General features: G+C 50.7%; 1 long non-coding RNA gene across 1 annotated transcript; it reads left to right on the plus strand.

Moving 5' to 3' along the window:
• The first annotated feature begins 13,139 nt into the window (after positions 1–13,139).
• Positions 13,140–17,475, plus strand: LOC124963129 (uncharacterized). The gene is made up of 3 exons (XR_007104658.1): positions 13,140–13,322; positions 14,234–14,297; positions 15,324–17,475. It is a non-coding gene; the product is annotated as an uncharacterized LOC124963129 (long non-coding RNA).
• Positions 17,476–18,776: the final 1,301 nt, after the last annotated feature.

Below are 18,776 nucleotides of genomic sequence, written 5' to 3' on the forward strand. Positions count from 1 at the left end.
CCACCACCGCCCACCACCATCATCATCACCATCATCACTATTATTATCACCATTGTCATCACTGTAATCATCACCAATATCATTACCATCATAATCACCATCACCATTGTCATCACCATCACCATCATCATTACCATCACCATCATCATTGTAATTATCACCATCATCATCAAACATCACCACCATCATCATACCACCACCACCACCACACCATCACTAATCACCACCAACATCTCACCATCATCACATCATCATCACCGTAATCATCACTATCATTCACAGCTGTTCAGCCATAGAACCACCTCCTCACAAAGCAGTAAACTTTTGGTTTCTAAAGGAGTGTTGAAGCCAAGTGTGTTGGGATACAGCAGAAACTTCTGCTGCTGTGAGGTAGGACTAGGTGATAACACATGCCCCTTCCTGGTTCACTCTCCAGCTCCAGTCCGTGGGCCCATCCATGGTGTCACCGTGCTCTCCAGCACTCAGGCCTAGATGATTCCTCCAGTTCCATGGCTCCCCCTCAGACACTGCACATGGACCCTGAAGCACCCTGAGGGCAGACCCTTGTGAAGGGAAGCAATGTCCACAAACTTCCATTCCCACTGAGCCTCACGTCCCTTTTATCACCAATGCCAGAATCTTTGTCCCTCATGCTTCTAAGATTTGGCTTGTCTTGTAGAATCCTTGGGCCGCTAACCTTAATCAATTTCTTAACTCTGCTTCCATGGTAAAATTCCAGGCCTTGGTCTCACTCACTTTATTCTCAAAGTGAGCCCAGCACATACCCTGTTTTGACTCTGATCAGATCCAACATCTCTTGCCAAGATTACCAAACTTGGATATAAAGCCAAGACACTCCTCGCTTTAGTCCCCAGTCATCAGAGTCTGTGATTCTTTGCCAGTCTACTGCATTCACGTGATCATTTCTGTTTCCTTGGCTACCTAGGCTGTAATCTCTCCTCCATTCCATAATTCCTTAAAGAAAACTCCTGGACCCAATTTCTCCCCCCCAGTATCATCCATGTTTTCCTTTCTCAAGCATTCCTTTATTTTCACATATAATAGAAGGCTGAATTACCTTAAGAGGTGCCCCAAATCTTCCATATTGGGGCCAATTTTCTTCTTACAACTTTCTTGAGGTATACTTGCATACATAGTATTCATTTATCTTAAATATACTATTTAGTGAATTTGAGAATATGTACAGAGTTATGCAACCATCACAATTGTTTAGTCTATTTCTATTACTTACAAAGTTACCTTGTCCCTCTGATGTTCCTGCTCTTGCAACCTGTCCGCTAACACCAGTGGTCCCATATAACTGCAATCTTCCTCTTGTCACTATAGTTATGCATTTTCTAGAATTTCATTTGAGTAGAATCTGTATATAGTCTTTTATGTTTTTTCTTATGTAGCTCGATGTCTTTGAGATTCATTCATGTTACACGTACCACTAGTAAGTCTATTCATTCATTTTTATTGTTGAGTAGTATTCCAATGTATTGATGTAGACACTGTGTTGTTTCCAGTTTGGAGTTATTACAAATAAGGCTTCCACAAATATCCATGTATATATAGTTGTATATTTAATTTATTGTGAGGATGTATTTAGAAGTGAACTCAGTGGCTGCTGTGACAAGTGTCTAACTTTTAAAGGAATGGTGTGACCTCTCTTCAGTCCCTTCTTACACATTCTATCTTGGCTTCCACCAGCTGCGCTACCCTGATCATGCCTTGTGCCTTCTGATCTCCATAACTATGTTCACCCCCACCCTCTGCGTTTCTTCCTACTCGAGTCATTGTGGTGAAGATTTATTGCTCCCTGAGCTGGTCATCGTGTTGGGACAGAGACATGACCATGCCCAGTGGAGATTGCCCTCTGGTGTGAGGTAGAGGCCCACGTGCTAATTCACGTACAAAGGCAACAAGGGAGACGGAGGGACCACGTTCGGTGGGAAGGGGAGAGATCGGGCCCCTGGGGTACATGAAAGGAGGGTCTGCTTCAGGAGGCAGAAGCAGAGTGTGTGGGAAGCCCTGGGGATGGGAGAGGGCAAGAGCCCAGGGCTGGCAGATCCCAGGTCAGTCCCATCTCACCGGGGAAGCCACTGAACATGCTTGTCCTTCTCGAAACTTCTTCCACGCACACCTCATGCTGCCAGCCACCTTGTTGGGAGGCAGTCTTTCAGCCTGCTCTGCAAATAACACTTCCCCCTAATAGATGAAGTGTCTGATGGGAAGGGCAGATGGCGGAAGCCTAGGGTGTGTCCTGAGGTGGGGATGGACACTGGAGAACACGTCTACCGACCAAGGAGCCAGTCAGAAGGCCAAGGAGCCAGAGAAGGCAGGCGCAGTCTTGGACCTGGGAAACCGGAGTGCGTGGACACAGGGGTCACTTAGGTTCACTGTTGAGGGCAGAGCTATGTAAATAGCAGGCTCCATGTGAAAGATGAAGGGGTGAATGAGCCTGTGCCACGGAGCCTCTCGTCTGTTATGGCCTGTTACCCATGTGACCTGGGTCCATCGGCTCTGCAGACATTGAGCAACCGACAGTTCTTCCTTGCTGCTTTCTGGCTAAGTGCTCTGCAATCCACATGCACAGCCGAATGTCTAAGAAAATAATTTCTTTGCCTTCTGATGCTGTAAAATATTGTTTGGATTAAAAGGGCAGGAACAAATTGATGGGTCTGAATTTTTTTTTTCTTTTGGCTTGGAGATGACAGGGCAATCCATCAGACAACTTCTTTGGCTCCCTGTGACATTTCAAGCTCAAATGTTATAGCTTTCTTATTTTTTCTTTTCTTATTTTTTTCGCCCCCTGGCACTCTATTGAACTGTGCCTCCAGGAAATGCAGCCTGCAGACGTGGCTTCTTTGACACTCCTCATACGGCAGGCACTCAATCGAGGCCTGTCAGTGTAGCTGGGAATACTCAGCCGAACGTGAGATACCAGACTTCCACCTGGAAGTTGCCCCTGTGCCCTAGAACACAGGGCAGGGAGTTAACCGGGCCCGTGATAATGGCCCAGGGTGCAGAGGTCCACAGAAGGTGATTTTGGCAGCTGGATCATGTGTGCAAAGTCAAGATGCTTGGTTTCTTTACCTCTCTCGGCTGCCACTGCATGAATTGAAGGTGGAAGAACTATTTATCTAAGCTGCACCTCCTCAACCTTTGTGCCAGAAAGAATAAGTAAGGATAACGACAAAATGAGGTAGTAACTGATATGTTGTGAAAATTCAGAACAAAACTGGGATGGTATATGTCCTCCGTCCTGCTTATCCATTGTCAGAGAGCAAATCGCCTCAATCCTTGGTGAAATTGAATAACAAACATCTATTATCTCGTGGTTTTATGGGACTAGTGTGATGAGAAGGTTCTGCTCACAGAGCTCAGGGGACTGCCCGGGGCTGTGGTCACGACCAGGTCTGAGAGTCTTCTTCCAAGATGACTCACTCACATGGCTGTTGGCTGGAGGGCTCAGCTCCTTGCGGCTGCTGTCCAGAAGCTGCAGGTCCTCCCCACTGGGCCTCTCCATTGCTTCTGGGTCCTCATGACATGGCAGTTGGCTTTCCAAAGAGTGAGTGATCAAGACAGACACCGCCATGGCCTTATGATCTAGGCACACTCTGGTTTCCTCAATACCCTTTGAATCCCGCACATCAGCTCCATGCAATCTGGAGGGGAGTGACTGACTACACAGAGATGTGAATTCCAGAAGGCAGGGGAAAGGGGTCATGGTGGAGGCTCACCCCACCATACTCTCTTGCAGTTTCCTCTGGGAAATGGAGGAGATAGCTGATCATCTCTATGGTCTTCACTCTGAAACCACGTCCCTGTTTGTACCAAATATCTCTTCCTCAAGTCTGCTCTCCTCTCCCATCTACTAAAAATTCCTATCACTGTCAACTGCTTGATAAGTCAGCTTTAGTCCCTAATGGAGTTCTGTAGAAATGGCTGTGCTTTGCATCTGAGCAAGGTCTTTGGGGCTCTTGTTTTGCAGGGCTGAGCTGTTCTGGTTGGTCAGCCTCTTGTGGTTCACACAGAGCCATCTGTGTGACCAAAGCCCTGCTTTGAGAGTCAATAAGGAGGTGACCCCTGTGGGACAGGAGGGCCTGGGCAGTGCTGGGGTCTCCAGCCTTGGTGCTGTTTGCATTTGCTCTTGTTCCACAGGCGTGGGTGTCTGGGTGCAGGTTTGATTTTGTCATCTGGAGCAGACAGAGCGGGCATTGCTTCCTCCAAGGTGGGGACTGAAACCTGAGGTGTGGAATGAAAAAACCCTGAGGCTCAGCAGGTCCTACCAAGGCATTTGTAGGAATAGGAAACCCAGGAAAAAAGATATTGGGTGGTTAAAATATGGGGTCCTGCTTAAGCCCCCCTGAGGTTGAGGTGTCGGTGGGTATTAAGTGAAGCTCATGTGCAACCTTGAACAGGGCTTCCTGGTGGCTAACAGGCAGAGAGCAAATTCTTGTAGCGGAAGATCTTACTCCATTTGTGTTTCAAATCCTCCCAGCTGACAACTGTGTTCTGTCTTCTTCGTCCAGATGTCCCGGAACGGTCTCCTTGAGTCTCATTGTCCTCAGAGGCTGCGCAGAGGACCCCACACACAGACGGGGACTGCAGTCTACCAGGGAGGTTCTGACAAGCTTCTGTGAGTCTCTGCACAGGGAGAGGCTGGGAGAAGCTGCACATGGGGACTGGATCAGCCTTTAGAGAGTCTTTCAGAACATGGGCCGTCCATCCAGGGACCCCGCGTTGTATTCCTTCAAGGTTCTGGGGCTCGCCTCCCCTTTACCTCTAAGTTGGCTGAGGTAGCAGGGCAGCTGGTAAAGGCCCCAGGGCTGCCTCCCACAGACCTGGTGTTGGCTGGGGCTCACCACGCTGCTCCTGGTCTGCAGATGCCAGCCTCATCCACAGCCCCTCTGAGCCCTGCACTGACCCTAGCTTCAGAACCCTCTGGAAGGTCAGCAGAAGAAGGGTTTCCTGAGAGCTGGGCACCCCACATATCCAGTCCCACAGGCCATTTGGGCAGCTGCCTCTCCAACCTTATCTTCCTTCTGCCTCCACGGAAACCTGAGAAAGACAGAAAGGGGGAAGTGGCGTGGTTTCCCAACACAAATAACCCCGCAGAGCTTTCTCAGCCGTGACCCTTAGCCTGTTGTGTCAGCCTCGGGCTGAGGGAGGAAGGAAATAGACCTTCTATTGAGTATTTTTCTTCCCCTGTCAAGAAGATCAGAGGAACTGAGAAGGGAAAGAAAAGGAGTGGAAAGCACCTTGCAGCCCCTCCTGCAGGGTTTGTGCTGCGGCCCCCACCCCTCCCTGGCTCTGAGTAAACAAAGCCCAGCCGAGTGAGGCCCCGGGCCCACTTCGAGCCAGCCATAAATAAGAGCCTTCAGCCTCCCGCTCTGGCTGTGGAGAGGGCACTTCTGAGTGTAACATTTGATAGCGGAGCCGGGAGAGGCTGGGGGGAGAGGCCTCGTGTTAATTGAATCCCAATTTCCTTCTCCCAGGCCGGCTCTTATCTTTTTAATTATACAAGGCCTTTAATCTTCCCAAGGACCTGTCTCTGTCATTAATGCGCGATCCCTATTAGAGATAGGGGTCTGCTGGGGTAATGGGAGCCGCCAGCAGAGGCCTTTGACAACTTTTTTGCTTTTTAAAAACACCCGGAGTTACCCAGGCCAAATGGGGCCGAGGCAGGGAGCCACGTGGGGCTTCCCGGGCCCTCAGATGGTCTTCCCCGGGCTATCTGCATCTTTGATGGTGGACTCTTATCTGAGGGACAGGAGCCTCTTATGTCAGGACCTGTTGCTGTGGTTGCCCGACCACGGGTTTGCTGGCTCTCGCAGCTAAGGGACATGTAGGTTCCCCGAGAGCCTGTCTCAATGACCTGCCCGGGAAAATTTCAAGAGCCCATCGAGATGCTGGGTGCTGAAGTAGGGCCCTCGAAAGAGTCAGGGTGTCCTGTGTCTCCTTTCAGGGCAAGCATTAGGTCTTTGTGGATGGAACTTGCATTCTCAGGGCATTGCACGGGTGCATTGTCCAGGTGACCCTGACTTGGGACCTGCCAGGGTTACATCTCCCTCCGAATCTCCTCCTCTCAGCAGGCCCTGTCAAACCCTGATCTGCTGAAAACCATACCAGGGAATGCAAAGGACAGGACGCACCCTACTGGAAGGGGTTCCACTCACTGGACATTCAACAAAAGCCTACTAAATAACTTTTTAAACAAGGGTCTGAGGCCGTTCAGTTTAAGACATGGATTCACACATATTATTGAGCAATCTCAGTTCCTCATAACAGCTTTAAATTCTACTGCACTTTTTTTTTTTCCTAGTCTGCAAGGTGGTCTTTAGTATCACCTTTCTCAGGCAGTCCAATAAGTCACACACCAGGCTAGCCCCTGGACGTGCAGAAAGAGGGGTGAGACCAGGTACCTGCCAGGAGCCCATGCCTAGCTGGGAAGATACATCTTATTAGTTTTAAATATGAGAATACATAAATAAATAAATAAATAAAAATAGATAAATGTGTATATGTGCTTATATAAGGCAGTGCATATATATATATATATATATATATATATATACCATACAAATGTGTATTTATACAACTATATATACATAGTGTGTATGCACATGTGTGTACGTATATGAGCTTGTGGATTCATGTCTTCAAAGTAGTCAGTTTTGATTCCAACCATTTATACATGTGTATACACATATGTTTGTGCATGCACGTGCGCACGCGCACACACACACACACACACACAGCTGGCTTCCCTGAGGACAGAGTGCCTGCAAAGCACTGCAGCCAGCTCTCCACCTAGGAGGTGCATCTGTGCAGAGCTGGCTGAGCATCATCTCATCTGCTCCCTGACCCACTGTGCTCAGCCACCTTAGCTGCTGCTGAAGGCCACGAAACCAGAAGGTGAGAGTCAGGTTTCCAGCCCACATCTGAACAGGAAGCCTGGCCCTTGCCCTGAGCCCCTGGCCAAAAGGGCTCTCCTTGCTCAAAGTCACAGGCTGTCTCTCCTGAAAGTGCCCAGCTCTGGCCACAGGCGCTTGTGAAGACATAATGAACCTGGACGTGCTCCAGAGAAAAGCAATTAAAACACTCGAGGGGAGGGGGAGACTTCTGTTTGAGGACAGACTTAAAAACACCAGCAGGCAACTCTGGAGGAGGACATCAGGAAGGATGTGAAGCGGGGACCCAAGTGGGAGAGACAGTGTGCCTGCCAAGGGGGCACCCACCGAAGCTGAGAAGCAGGACAATGATGAGAAAGTTCTACTTACCACGTCCCATAAGTTTGCCACCTGCTGTGCGATTCCAGGCGGGCACAGCCAGGAAACATAAATAGACTCACCACTGCCTAGCAACTGTCTCCCACTGCCTTATGAAGCTCCCCGGATTCTTAGGTCAAAACCCGTAGCCAGCACACTTTTTCTGTAAAAGATCAGAGGGTGAAGACTTGGAACTTTGTGGGCCAACTCTGTTGCCACAGTTCAACTTTGTTGTTGCAGGACAATCACATCCATGAACCATGAATATGAAAGGGCTTGGTGTGTTTCAATAAAACTTTATTTACAAAACAGACCAGGGACTGTATTTGACCAGCAAGGCATAGTCTGTTAACACTTGGTCTAGACCAATTCAGGATGGGTTGAGTGGTATAATTCAAAGCTGGAAGGTATCTTGGTGGTTGTACCCTGATTTTACAGAGCATGACGGTGATATCCAGAGACATCAAATAAACTCCCCAAGGTCATATACCCACAGTGGACTGTTGGGGCTGTCTGTGGAATATTCAGATGCTCTGAAATGGCTAACAGAACAGCAACAAAGTGTCCTTGGGCTGGGCATTTCTGACTTTTAGATAAATACTTATGGTCAGGGTCTGCCTTTTCTTACAGCATATCTCAGGGAAGATTTGGAAGTACAGCTTTGCTTCAAGAAAACTAATGGATACTTTAAAATTCCTGAAAATTAGTTGGACATGGTGGCACATGCCTATAATTCCAGGGACTCAGGAGACTGAGGCAGAAGGCTTACAAGTTCAAAGCCAGTCTCAGCAACTTAGCCAAGCCCTAAGAAATTTAGTGAGATCTTGTCTCAAAATATAAAATTTTAAAACAATTTTACTGGATTCAATTCCCAGTAACACAAAGACACACATCTTGGAATCAGACAATAAGAAACAGAGCATCCCTTAAACCTCCCCACCTGAGCCCTAGTTCTGAGATGGGGGAAGCTGTATTTCTTGACCGTCTATGTGACTAATACAGACCTGAGAGCTGAGTCCCTGGGTCACCTAGGGACTGTATGGTCAGGTTGAACCTCCTCTGCCTCAGGTGGAAGGTGTTCCTGGGCCTGACCACCAAGACCCTTCCTGTCCCACATCTGGCAACATGTTCCTAAACACCGGCTGTGCTTTCTGTGTTCTGCTGGCTAGACCAGGGAGGCCCAAACCAGTTGGTGCTCAGAGGAAGATGTGTGTGGTTGTTTGTGTGTAGGTGGGTGGTGCGTGTGGCTGGTTGGGGAGGGGGCTGAGGAATGCATACGTGGCAGAAACACTCCAAGCACTACTAAGGCTACGGCTTGCTTTTCTGGGGCCCACAGAGGATCCCCTCTGAAAATCAGAGCTTGTTCACTCAGGTAACCCTTTGAAAGTTGAAAAGCTCTGTGGGAAACAGACGTATTACTGTTCCAGGCGTGCCAGGTCCACCCAGGGGTGCTGGGCCTCCTTGGTGGACTTGGGGTTCTCATCTGTGAAAGGAGGCCAGCTCTCTGTCCTTTGACATCTCAGCTGCTCAGCTGTAGGTAGGAAAAGGGCCAAGGTGAGGGAGGGTGTTTTAAGCTGGACTGGTCCATTTGCACTGGGCGGGGCTTCTTGCTTCAGGGATAGAAGGGACTTAGGAAGGAGTCCATCCCCTGGAGCTTCCATCCAGGTGAAGACCACCCTGGAAAGCTTGGTGACAGGACCCTGGAGTCTGAGGATCGAGCTGTGCTACTGCCACTCCCAGAGAAGTCTCCACCTGGAGGTCAGAGGAACCTGCCAGGAACAGTTCTTCCCCAGGGTTGCAAGACGTCCTGCCTCTGTCTTGCCCCTAAGAGGTCATGCAGGCTGGGGCACACGTGGGCAGAAGAGGCTCCTTCAAAGGTGAGCTGAAGACGCAGAGGGTCCTGGATTCAGATTCCCGCCAGTTTTAGTTCACAGAGGAGTTGTCCGACTCTGAATCTCAGATATGGAAGACAGTGGCTAACCCATAGTCGGTGCTTGTTAACACCATTTCCCCTTTTCACCCTACCAACCGGAAGCCCTCTTGTTCCACCTCCACCCAGTGCAGACCTGGGCTCAGAACAGGGAAGTGCATCCACGGAGAAGCTGAACCTGAGCAGGGTCAGTCGCTGGAGCTCAAGAGCTGTCACCTAGTCTGCATATAGCTGCTCTTAGAATATGATCAATACACAGGACGTTTTCTCTAATTATAAAAATGGTGCATGTGCATTGCAGGAGATCTCTGAAGATACAGAAAGATCGATGTGGAAGAGATGGCTGGTGCATGCCACCTGCAGCGACCAGCACGCCGTTGGCTTTTCGGCATATTTCTTCAAGTTTGACGCGTGGCAGGCACACCTTTTACGAGAGTTGAGCTGCACAGACTGTGGAGTTTGTTTGCACCTTGATCTTTTCACCGAGGCTGTGAACGTTCCCCCATCGTTAAATGCTGCAACACGTGTAACAAATCCGTAGTATTGGATGCTGAGGTTGTTTCACATTTTTCCATGTTTTAAGTGACACGGCAGGAACTTGAGGGAAGTAGTTGCCATATTTGATCATCGCTCTGAGATCAGTCCTGGCCCAGGGATGTCAGGATTTTTAGGGGCCTTGACATGCAGGAGCATACTGTCTCTAGACAGTGGTGTCCATCTCCAGGGTGGGGCATGTTTCTCAGCATCCCCGGTAACACCCAGGTGGAAGCAAGCACATCTGTGTACAGCCCATCAAATACCGGAAGCTAGTTCCCAGATTTCCCAGCTTCCTACGCCCACTGACTAATCAGCTGTTTCTTTAAAATTCTCCAATCGACTCTCCAAGCTACTCACCGTACTAGTCTGTGGAGTGGAGAAAATTCTGGTTTGTAAATATGATTTTTAAAATGTGCTGACTAGACAGAACACAATATACCTAATGTGGCCTGACCCGTTTTTGCTTCCTTTGCTTTGAATCCTGTTCTCCTGTTTCTGTCTGAGCAGCTCACGTAAGGCTCACCGTGTGGGGACACTTATAATTAACTCAGTGCTCTGGTTAATTATAGTTTTTTTCATTTGGTGCTTGTTTGGCTGACTTTTTGAGCCTAAATCCAAGACTTCTATTTGACTGGGGGGTAATAGTTCAATGCCCAGCTTGTTTAAGTACCAGCAAGGCCCCTGAAAACAAGTCCTTGGTGTCTCTGCTGAGTCCATACCACGTTGACCCAGTGGGCTCAACCTGTCCTTGTGCAGAGGTTGAGAGGAGGACAGGGGTTGTTGAGACCTGGGCTGCCTGGCGCCACTTTGGTCGGCTGTCCACTTACAGATGTTCTCAAGAGCAACTGGGATCTTGGCTTGAAACAACTCTGGTGGAGGGTGCAACTGACTCCCTGAGAAGGGCTCTCCTGTGACGCTGGACAATCCACCAGCAGGTGGGGGTGGTGCCCTCCTGGCTGACTCCTCTGGTCAGACACAGAGGGGGGTCTGGAGACTGCAAGGACTCCAGCTCACTCTGCCTCCCTTTGGCCTCTTTCCCTAAACAAACAGAATGCAATTCCTTTGCAAAGCTGGCACTTAGCTTCAGCTTTCTAGGCAGCTCTGAGGATCGGCAGGAGCTGTGGTGAAAGGTCTGTCCTACCCTCAGCTCTGGCTCTGACCCGAACCCCAAGGGGCTTCACGCACAGCTGTGTGGCCATCTTGGCCCCCTCACAGCCCTGCCCTGAAGCAGTCACCCCTGGCCACCCCCAGGGGCAGACATGTGTGCAGGAGCATGTCCAGGTGGTGAGGGGTTCCAGGTGGACTTGGCCCCTTGTTCCCCAGACTCCTCACCTCCTGAAAAGAGTCATGGTTGAACAGAGCCCTCCGAGGCACAGGGACCCTGGCTGCTCCAGGCTCTGAGGTGATATTGCTCAAGGAAAGCTGTTCAATCAGTCTTTTAGCCTCGGGATCCAGGAGCTTCTGTGTGGCAGGGCCAGGGCAAAGGCAGACGTCTGCATGGAGCCACTGAGCTGCCTCGACAGGAAGCCTGTGTATTCTACGTGCTCTGCTATACGCAGGAGCACAGGCAAGGGACATGGTGCTGTGGAAGGTGCTGTGGGGATGGAGGAGAAGACGTGGGCCAGGGGCTGGGGAGCCCAAACGCTCGTGCTGAGACTGGCCGCTGAATGCTCTGGCCCAAGGCATTTTGGCAGTGGGAGTCCAGGGTCACGGGTATGAAGGAGCCTGCCTGCACGGGCTCCCGGGCACCACAGTCGCCACGCTCCAAGTGCTGCTGGTGCCCGCTGCCCACCCCAGGGAGATGGCCCTCGCTGGACCCTGGAGCACAGGCAAGGGACCTTGACACTGTGCAGGTGCCATCCTGCTCCCCTCCATGCTTCAGCGTCCCGACACTAGAAAGGATAATGAAGCTCTTATTTAATTCCAGTTCGTTCCATTCCACCCACTCGACGTCTCCCATCAATGTTGTCTCTGGCTTTTATCACAATCATCATTTTTGTTTTTTTGGAGGAGATAAAGCAGAAAATGTAAACATATGCTAAAAATCCCACCCCGTTTGCTCTTTGTGTTTTCAATGTGTCTTCACAGAATGTAAGTCATTACAGACTCAAGCAGCCGCTCTCATAAAACTGGCCTCAGATGTGGATCCATGAAAACCAGCTGAGAGAAACCCTGAGCCGGGAGCGGAGCTATCCTGTTCAGCCCTGGCCCCACCTCGGCTGGGCCCTGGCCGCGGCTAGGCACACTTGTTGCTGCGGCTAATTGAAGTGTTTGGAAGCTTCTCCTGCTTCTTCTGAAATTCTTTTTCCCCTTGAATTTCTTCTTCCCATATTACACTGCTTCTTAAAGATAAAACCCACACATCTCAGGGTTGAAAGAAGTCCTGATCATCAGTTGGGCCAGTGGTTCTCAAAGTGTGGTCCCCGGGTGGGCAGTCCCATCTGGGAACTTGTTAGAATGGCTCAGGCCTCACCTGATCTGCTGGGTGGGAAGCTCAGGGACCAGGATCCATGTTTTAAGGAGTCTCCAGGTGATTCCAATGGGCACCCGTTTGAGAACCAGTGATTTGAGTCAATTCCCGAATTTCAGACTAAGGCCCTGTGGGCAGAAGGGTCATGTTACGTGCGTGGCCAGTGGCAGACCCCAAATGCAAAGCCAGTTCCCCCAGGCTCCTGTCCTGTGCACTCTCGCCTGCTTCCGCCCTGCCTCTGCTGACCTCAGGGCTCTCTCCCTCACAGAGCAGTTCTGATCTCTGCTTCTGAGGGTGCAGAGGCCCAGGTGGCTGATGGCCAGCATCCCCATGGCAACCTCTCCATGCCTGCGGGAGGCCGTGCTGCCTACAGTTTAGGACGGCGCCAGACTTTGGAAGTTCCAGTCTTGGAGGAAATGCAATTGCTACAACTCAGAACGCAGTAGGAGGCTACTGTCCCCTGGCCTCTTTGGTCTCTCCTCTTCTGGACATGTCTGTGTGGCAGAGAAAGCGTAGTCACGTAGACAGTGGCCCCCACAAGGGCTGGGGTCATCTCTGGCCTGCTGACGTAGGAATGGGGTAAGTCTGCCCCTCTTCAACGGCTGCTCAAGCACAAAGTCCCCAGGGAAAGGCCGAGGCGTGGGCCCCTGGGTCCTGGATACCTGCATTCTTGGGATGGTTTTGAAAACAATAAAAATACACGTATTACATGTCGGAGTGAGCCTGAGGAACTGGATGTTTACTGAGCAGTTATGAGGCGCTAGGCTTGGGGCCGTGTGGTCAGTGAGTCACCAGGGCCACCCTCGGGCACATTTCCACTCAGGTGACGTCAGGAGTCCATCCCTGCCTCGCCCTTCCCGTTTCCCTCCACTCTCTGTTGCCCCACAGGTGGGCTGTGGCCTGGAGGGTTAGTTCTACCTGAGGAGCGTAGAGAGGCTCAGTCACAGGTTCAAAAGGAAGGCACCCCAGAGGACTGGAGATGCTTTTGGACAACTGGGAGGGGAGGTGTTCAAGATGGACATGAGAGGACGCAACTTTACCTGGCTGATGGGAGAGACGTCATGGGCAGGGGGGCCCTTCAGCAGGGCCTGGGGTGTTGCACAGACTGGTAAGACTTTGAGAGGTAGGAGCTGCAGCAGGTCAGGGAGAATGGTTGAGGAGTCAGACCCCAAGATCCAGGCTGGACCAGACCCAAGTCCAGTGGGCACGGAGGCCCAGCAGTGTGGGGAGCCTGGTAAAAGCAGAGGGGCAGTAGGTGGTCCTGGGGGAGCCAGGGAGGAGTGGTCAGGGAGGGGCTCCGGTGTGAGGGGGCAGACCAGCATGGCCCCAGGGATTAACCAGTTTCTGCAGCTGCAATGTCTGTCCATCCCAAGCCTGTGATAACTATGTGGCACCTATTTTCTTTTTCTCCCTCGCAATTTTTCTAGCACCTGTAATACGCCAGATAACTGAGGACCTTTCCCATTTCCATTTCACTGAGTCCACATCACCACAGCCTGGAGAACAGGTGGGGGAAGTGAGGAACCCAAGTGTTTTTTGACTTGCCAGTGACCCGTTACCAGCAGGGAGCCGAGCTGGTGTTAGAGCCCAGATCTTTCTGCTCAAAAGCCATCACACTTAAAAATGTCTCAGTGGGTTCCTGGTGCTCAGAGAAGCTAGAGAGTGACAGCCAGAGTGGCAACCTAAGGCAGGATGCTACAGGGGCACGAATGGCTGGCCCCCTTAACGCCAGTGCAGGAGAAAGGGGAGAAGGAGGCAGAGAGCTGACCCCTGTCCCAGAGTATGCCAGGCTGCCCCCATCTCCCAGGGCAGCCTCAGGGCACATCCGTGGGGTCTAGGCAGAAACCCTGTGCTGCTGCTTACCTCAGAGAGGACTGGAGGAGGCTCATGTGGATGACTGGATAAGAGGAGGTCAACCCTGAGAGCTGCTGGGAGGACCAGGGACAGAGCGGCCACCAGAGGCCAGAGGGCCTTGCTAAGCTGCCTTCAACCACTGACTTCTGCCTCTTCTTTCAACAGGTGTCTATGAGCACCTGCCATGCCACAGTTTAGGTGCTGGGGCCTCTGCAAAGACAAGTCAAAGGTGAGCTCCCAGGGACCGGAGGACAACAACCACAGGGCAATAGGTGCCCCAGCCCGCCATTCCCCAGGTCATATGTTACCCTCGGGGTCACCCCGCCTTTTAGTCCTGACACTAGCCCAGTTCCTGACCTCTGACCCCTGAGTCGGGTGGTCGTAAATGCTGCTTTTGAGTAGGCTTCCTCTGGAGTAGAACCATAGTCCACGGGGCCTAGACAGGTGGCTTGTTCTGTGGCCCAGGCAGGGTTGGCCTCCCTGTCTTTGCTGCTAAAGCCACTGGTGTGGGGCTCCTCCTCAGAGACACCTCCCACCTGCCCCTTGGAGTCAGTTAAAGGACCTCCATGAAGACGGCCTGGGCTGGGGCGAGAGGTGAGCTCTGCCTGGCGTTTCCTGGCAGCAGAGCCAACTTTCTCAGTAGATGCCATCACCTCCTGGTTCCAAGAGAGGGTCTGGAATGTTCTAGTGTGTTACCTAGCCAGTCGGCTCAGCTTGCTTTTGGCTTGGGTCTTCCTGGGCCTCTGAATCCCTGGGAAGTCTGCCATTCTGGTCCCAGCTCCTCCTCCTTAGGGCACCTGAATGTTTGCTGAGCCCCTGGGCAGAAACAGAGAGAAACCAGCCTTAGGTCTGCCACGGACCCACCACATGACCTTGAGCAAGGAACTTAACATCTTGAACCTGTTTATCCGACTGAAATGGGGAAAAAATATTCATTCAGTCTGTGTCAGTATCCAATGACCATTGCCATCACCTTCATCACCACCAAGCCCCGAAACCGGGAGGGAATCTAGTGTGTACGTTGTTGTGCAAGCTCTTTTGGGAAGTAACCATTTAATCCTCACCACCATTCCGTGATGCCGATGTTAGCAGTACTCTTAATTGGCAGGCAGACACAAGAACTGGAGAATGCTTAAATGACTTTTCCAAAGCCATGAAGTTAGGCAGTGAAGGGCAGAAATTTGGACCCACAGGCTGACTTGAGGTCTGAACTCTTCTTCAGTCTCTGCTGCTGCTACTTCTATGTGTTTTGCAGGGTCTTCTACTTCCCACTTGGACAACTCGATTCCCTTCTGGTTAATGTATTTGGAGAAGCACAGAGACAACTCTTCCAGCCGCTGATTCCAACTCTTTCCAGGACAGCCCGAGGACGCGGGCAGGACCACGTCCAACATGGCCCATACCTGGCTCTCTGAGTATCAAATAACAAGAAGGGTCGTGAATGGGCCTGGGAACAGGCCGGGGGCTTGTGGAAGGAGCTCAGGTTGTGCCCTTTCCCAGGGCACGGGGGCGGCAAGGACAGTGACCGTGGCTTGGGAAATGCTGCTGGTGGCCTGCTATCTTGGGAATGTGCTCAGACGACCAGGGGATGTTTTTGCAGCCTCTCCTTCTCCTCCCCATTCCTGGGACGGTACTTTGGACTCCACCACTGTTCCCAGGCACAGAAGAGAAGTCCGAGTCTGCTGTTTTTCAGTGCTCTTGGTGCTGAGTTCGTCACACAAAGCTTTGCCTCTGTAGCTAGCGGTGTGTGCCTGAGTCAAAGCTGGTGTTCCACACGATGACTGACCTCCACCCAATACTCTTATGAGGGAGCAATTATCAGGCATATTTTATAAATAAGGGAACCGATGTTCAGAGAGGTGAAGAAACTTCCCCAGGCTGGTGCGGGTGGAAATGAAATGATGAAACCAGGACCCGAGACAAGCTCTGGACCCTTACAGGACTGTGACTCATGCCTTTGCTCACAGAGTGCCATCTTGGTGGGCCCACTTGCTTCTTCTGTACTGCACCAGGCTCCGTGCACGCTGTGTCACCTTGGTGCCTGACCAAGGCCAAGTCACTTGGCCTCTTATGTTCCCCTGCAGCACCAGGCTCAATCCAGGGCCATTGTGAGAACACATCAAGGCAAGTGGTGAAATACACTTCGACTCATCAGAAATGTGTTTGGTGCCAACCACTTGCTGGTGCTCAGTACTGAAGGGAACCATGACTCAGGTGGAGACCCAGAACTCCAGGCTAGCAGTGTGAACCTAGTAGCCCAGAGCCGAGGGAGTCATCCTGGATGCAGATATGCAGAAGAGGTGAAGGAGGAAATAATCCCACACTGGCAAATATTTGGAGAAGGTGGGCATGGAAAGACCTTGAAAGGCCAATGGCCAGATGGTGAGGTACTTCCAGATGGTGCTGTGAGAATGACTTGGTTCCAGAATGGGAGTGGACACACGAATGGGCTGGACCTGTGCAGGTGTGGCATCTTCCTGTGGCTGTATTGGAGGAGGTCGTGGCCAGGTGTCTTCGTCTGCGTGGAATACTCTAACTAAATACCCAGGGCATCGTATAAACAACACACTTATTTCTTAAGTTCTAGAGGCTGGGAAGTCAAGAATGCCTGGGGAGGACATGCTTTCTGGGTCATGCCTTCTTGCTGTGTCCTCGGATGATGGAAGGGGTGAGGATCCTCTGGGCCTCTTTTATAGGGCACTCACGCCCACTTCACCAAGGGGACCTAATTACCTCCGCAAAGGTGCCACCTTCCAAGACCATCTCCTTGGGGGTTAGTATTTCAACATCTGAATTTCGGGGTGCACATTCAGATAATGGTACCCATCTTTGAAGTTTGCAAGCCATGAGGAAGACTTCAACATATATTCTCTAAGCAAGGAGAAGCTACTGCTGATTTTGAACAGGGAAATGACTTGACACCAGGTACTGGAGAAGATCCTCACAGGATGGACCAGAGGGGCTGGGTGAACCAGAGGAGGGCGATAGGGTGTAAAGATTCAGGTGAGAGGTGACGGGGGCTGACCTGGGGCCCTCACAGAGGGTGTGGGGAGGACATGTGGCATACCAGGGACACTAAGGAAGGGCAGTGTACAAGCCTGGGTCATTGTCAGGAGGAGACAGAGAGGGCTTCCTCCCCACACAGCATAGCTGCCCCACGCCCTGGACACACACCTGAAGGCAGCCTGGCAGAGGGATGCTGATGCCTCAAGTTGCTGGCCTTTTAACTTGGCTCAGAGACAGAGGCCCCACCTCCCTCTGCCTTCCTGCATTTAGGTGATCTTCCTTCTGATGACTGTCATATAGTCATACAGTCATAACTATAATAATTATAGTGGCAATAATATGATTCTGAATGGATTGAGACTCTTTCTTCTGAGGATGCTAATATGTGGGAGGTGGGGGTGGGAGGGGTCCTGCAGGCATGATGAGGTCCAACTGGCTGGAAAACCTCTCCTGGCTGTGCAGAGAGCACCTAGCCCAGAGGGACGCATTTCCAGGCTCTGGAGCATAGACCCAGGCCCAGGTTAGAGCACAGGTCCCCCTCAGGTGGCTGAGGGCGTGGTAGGCTCCTGCTGCCCGGGAGGCATCCGCTGGAGGCAGCCTGGCTGGTAGCATGGAGCAGGATGGGAAGGATGCTTGGGAGCATCAAACCCTTCTCATCTCCAAGGAGCCTTTCCAAGGGTCTCCAGTGGACAGCAGCCCTTCATTCCTGCTCTGGGCTCCCTACAGCCATACAATTAGCCTGTAATAATACACGCCATATTGCAGCATTTTATGAATAAAGTGCGTTTGAATTCATTATCTCATTCAGTCTTCTCCACGCCACCAGAGCATTATTGTTAGCATTCAAGCTTGTTCCAGAAACTTATATGGAGTGGACAGTGTTAAATACTGAAAGAAAGGTCTGTGTGTGGCCAGATGGGCACCAAAGCCAGGGACTCGGGGTTAAGTGCCTAGGCCCCATGCTGGATTCAAACTCAGGTCTTTCCCATATTGTTTACCTTCACCCTGATCCACAAGACACTGTATTATTATTATTATTATTATTATTTATGGCCCTGGGGATGCAACCAGGGCCTTGTACATGCTAGGTAAGCACTCTAACACTGAGACATGCCCCAGCTCCTGGTTACCTTATTTTTTTAACCATGCAAACTACCAAATTTCAGCATGTTACTTCTGCAGGTTTTGAATATTCATTTTCTCTCCCCCCAGAAAAAAAAATCTATTAAAGAACTCTACAATTACAATTTATTACTATTAATGTCCAAGTTGTGTGCAACTTATTTTTAAACCCTGTTTTGTTTAGCAACATGGTTAGGCATATAGTATTCACATAGTATTGTAGCTCATCAACAAATATCTGTAAATTAGGTCTTAACTCCCTAGTCTTAGCTGACTCGTCCTCTCAAAACACCACTATACAACCTCATCTTTAAAAGTCTTCTAAACCCTTCACTTCTGAAGCATTTGGGATTAAAAAAATGTTTTGTAGCTGGTTTTTAAATGATGTCCAATATTTGGGGAGAGGACTAATGTGCCTGTTATAAAGAGGCAAAACTGGACCTGGTAGGGGCACTTCAAAATCTTACCCTCCTTTCCAGTGGTGTGAGGGCTTCACTTCATTGCGCTTGGATTCTTTAGGTAGGTAGATTTGGAAGGATGGGAAGCTGGAAGTGCTGACAATTTTTCTGCCTATTCTTTG

This window comes from Sciurus carolinensis, chromosome 13 (genome assembly GCF_902686445.1).
Source record: "Sciurus carolinensis chromosome 13, mSciCar1.2, whole genome shotgun sequence".
Taxonomy (NCBI): domain Eukaryota; kingdom Metazoa; phylum Chordata; class Mammalia; order Rodentia; family Sciuridae; genus Sciurus; species Sciurus carolinensis.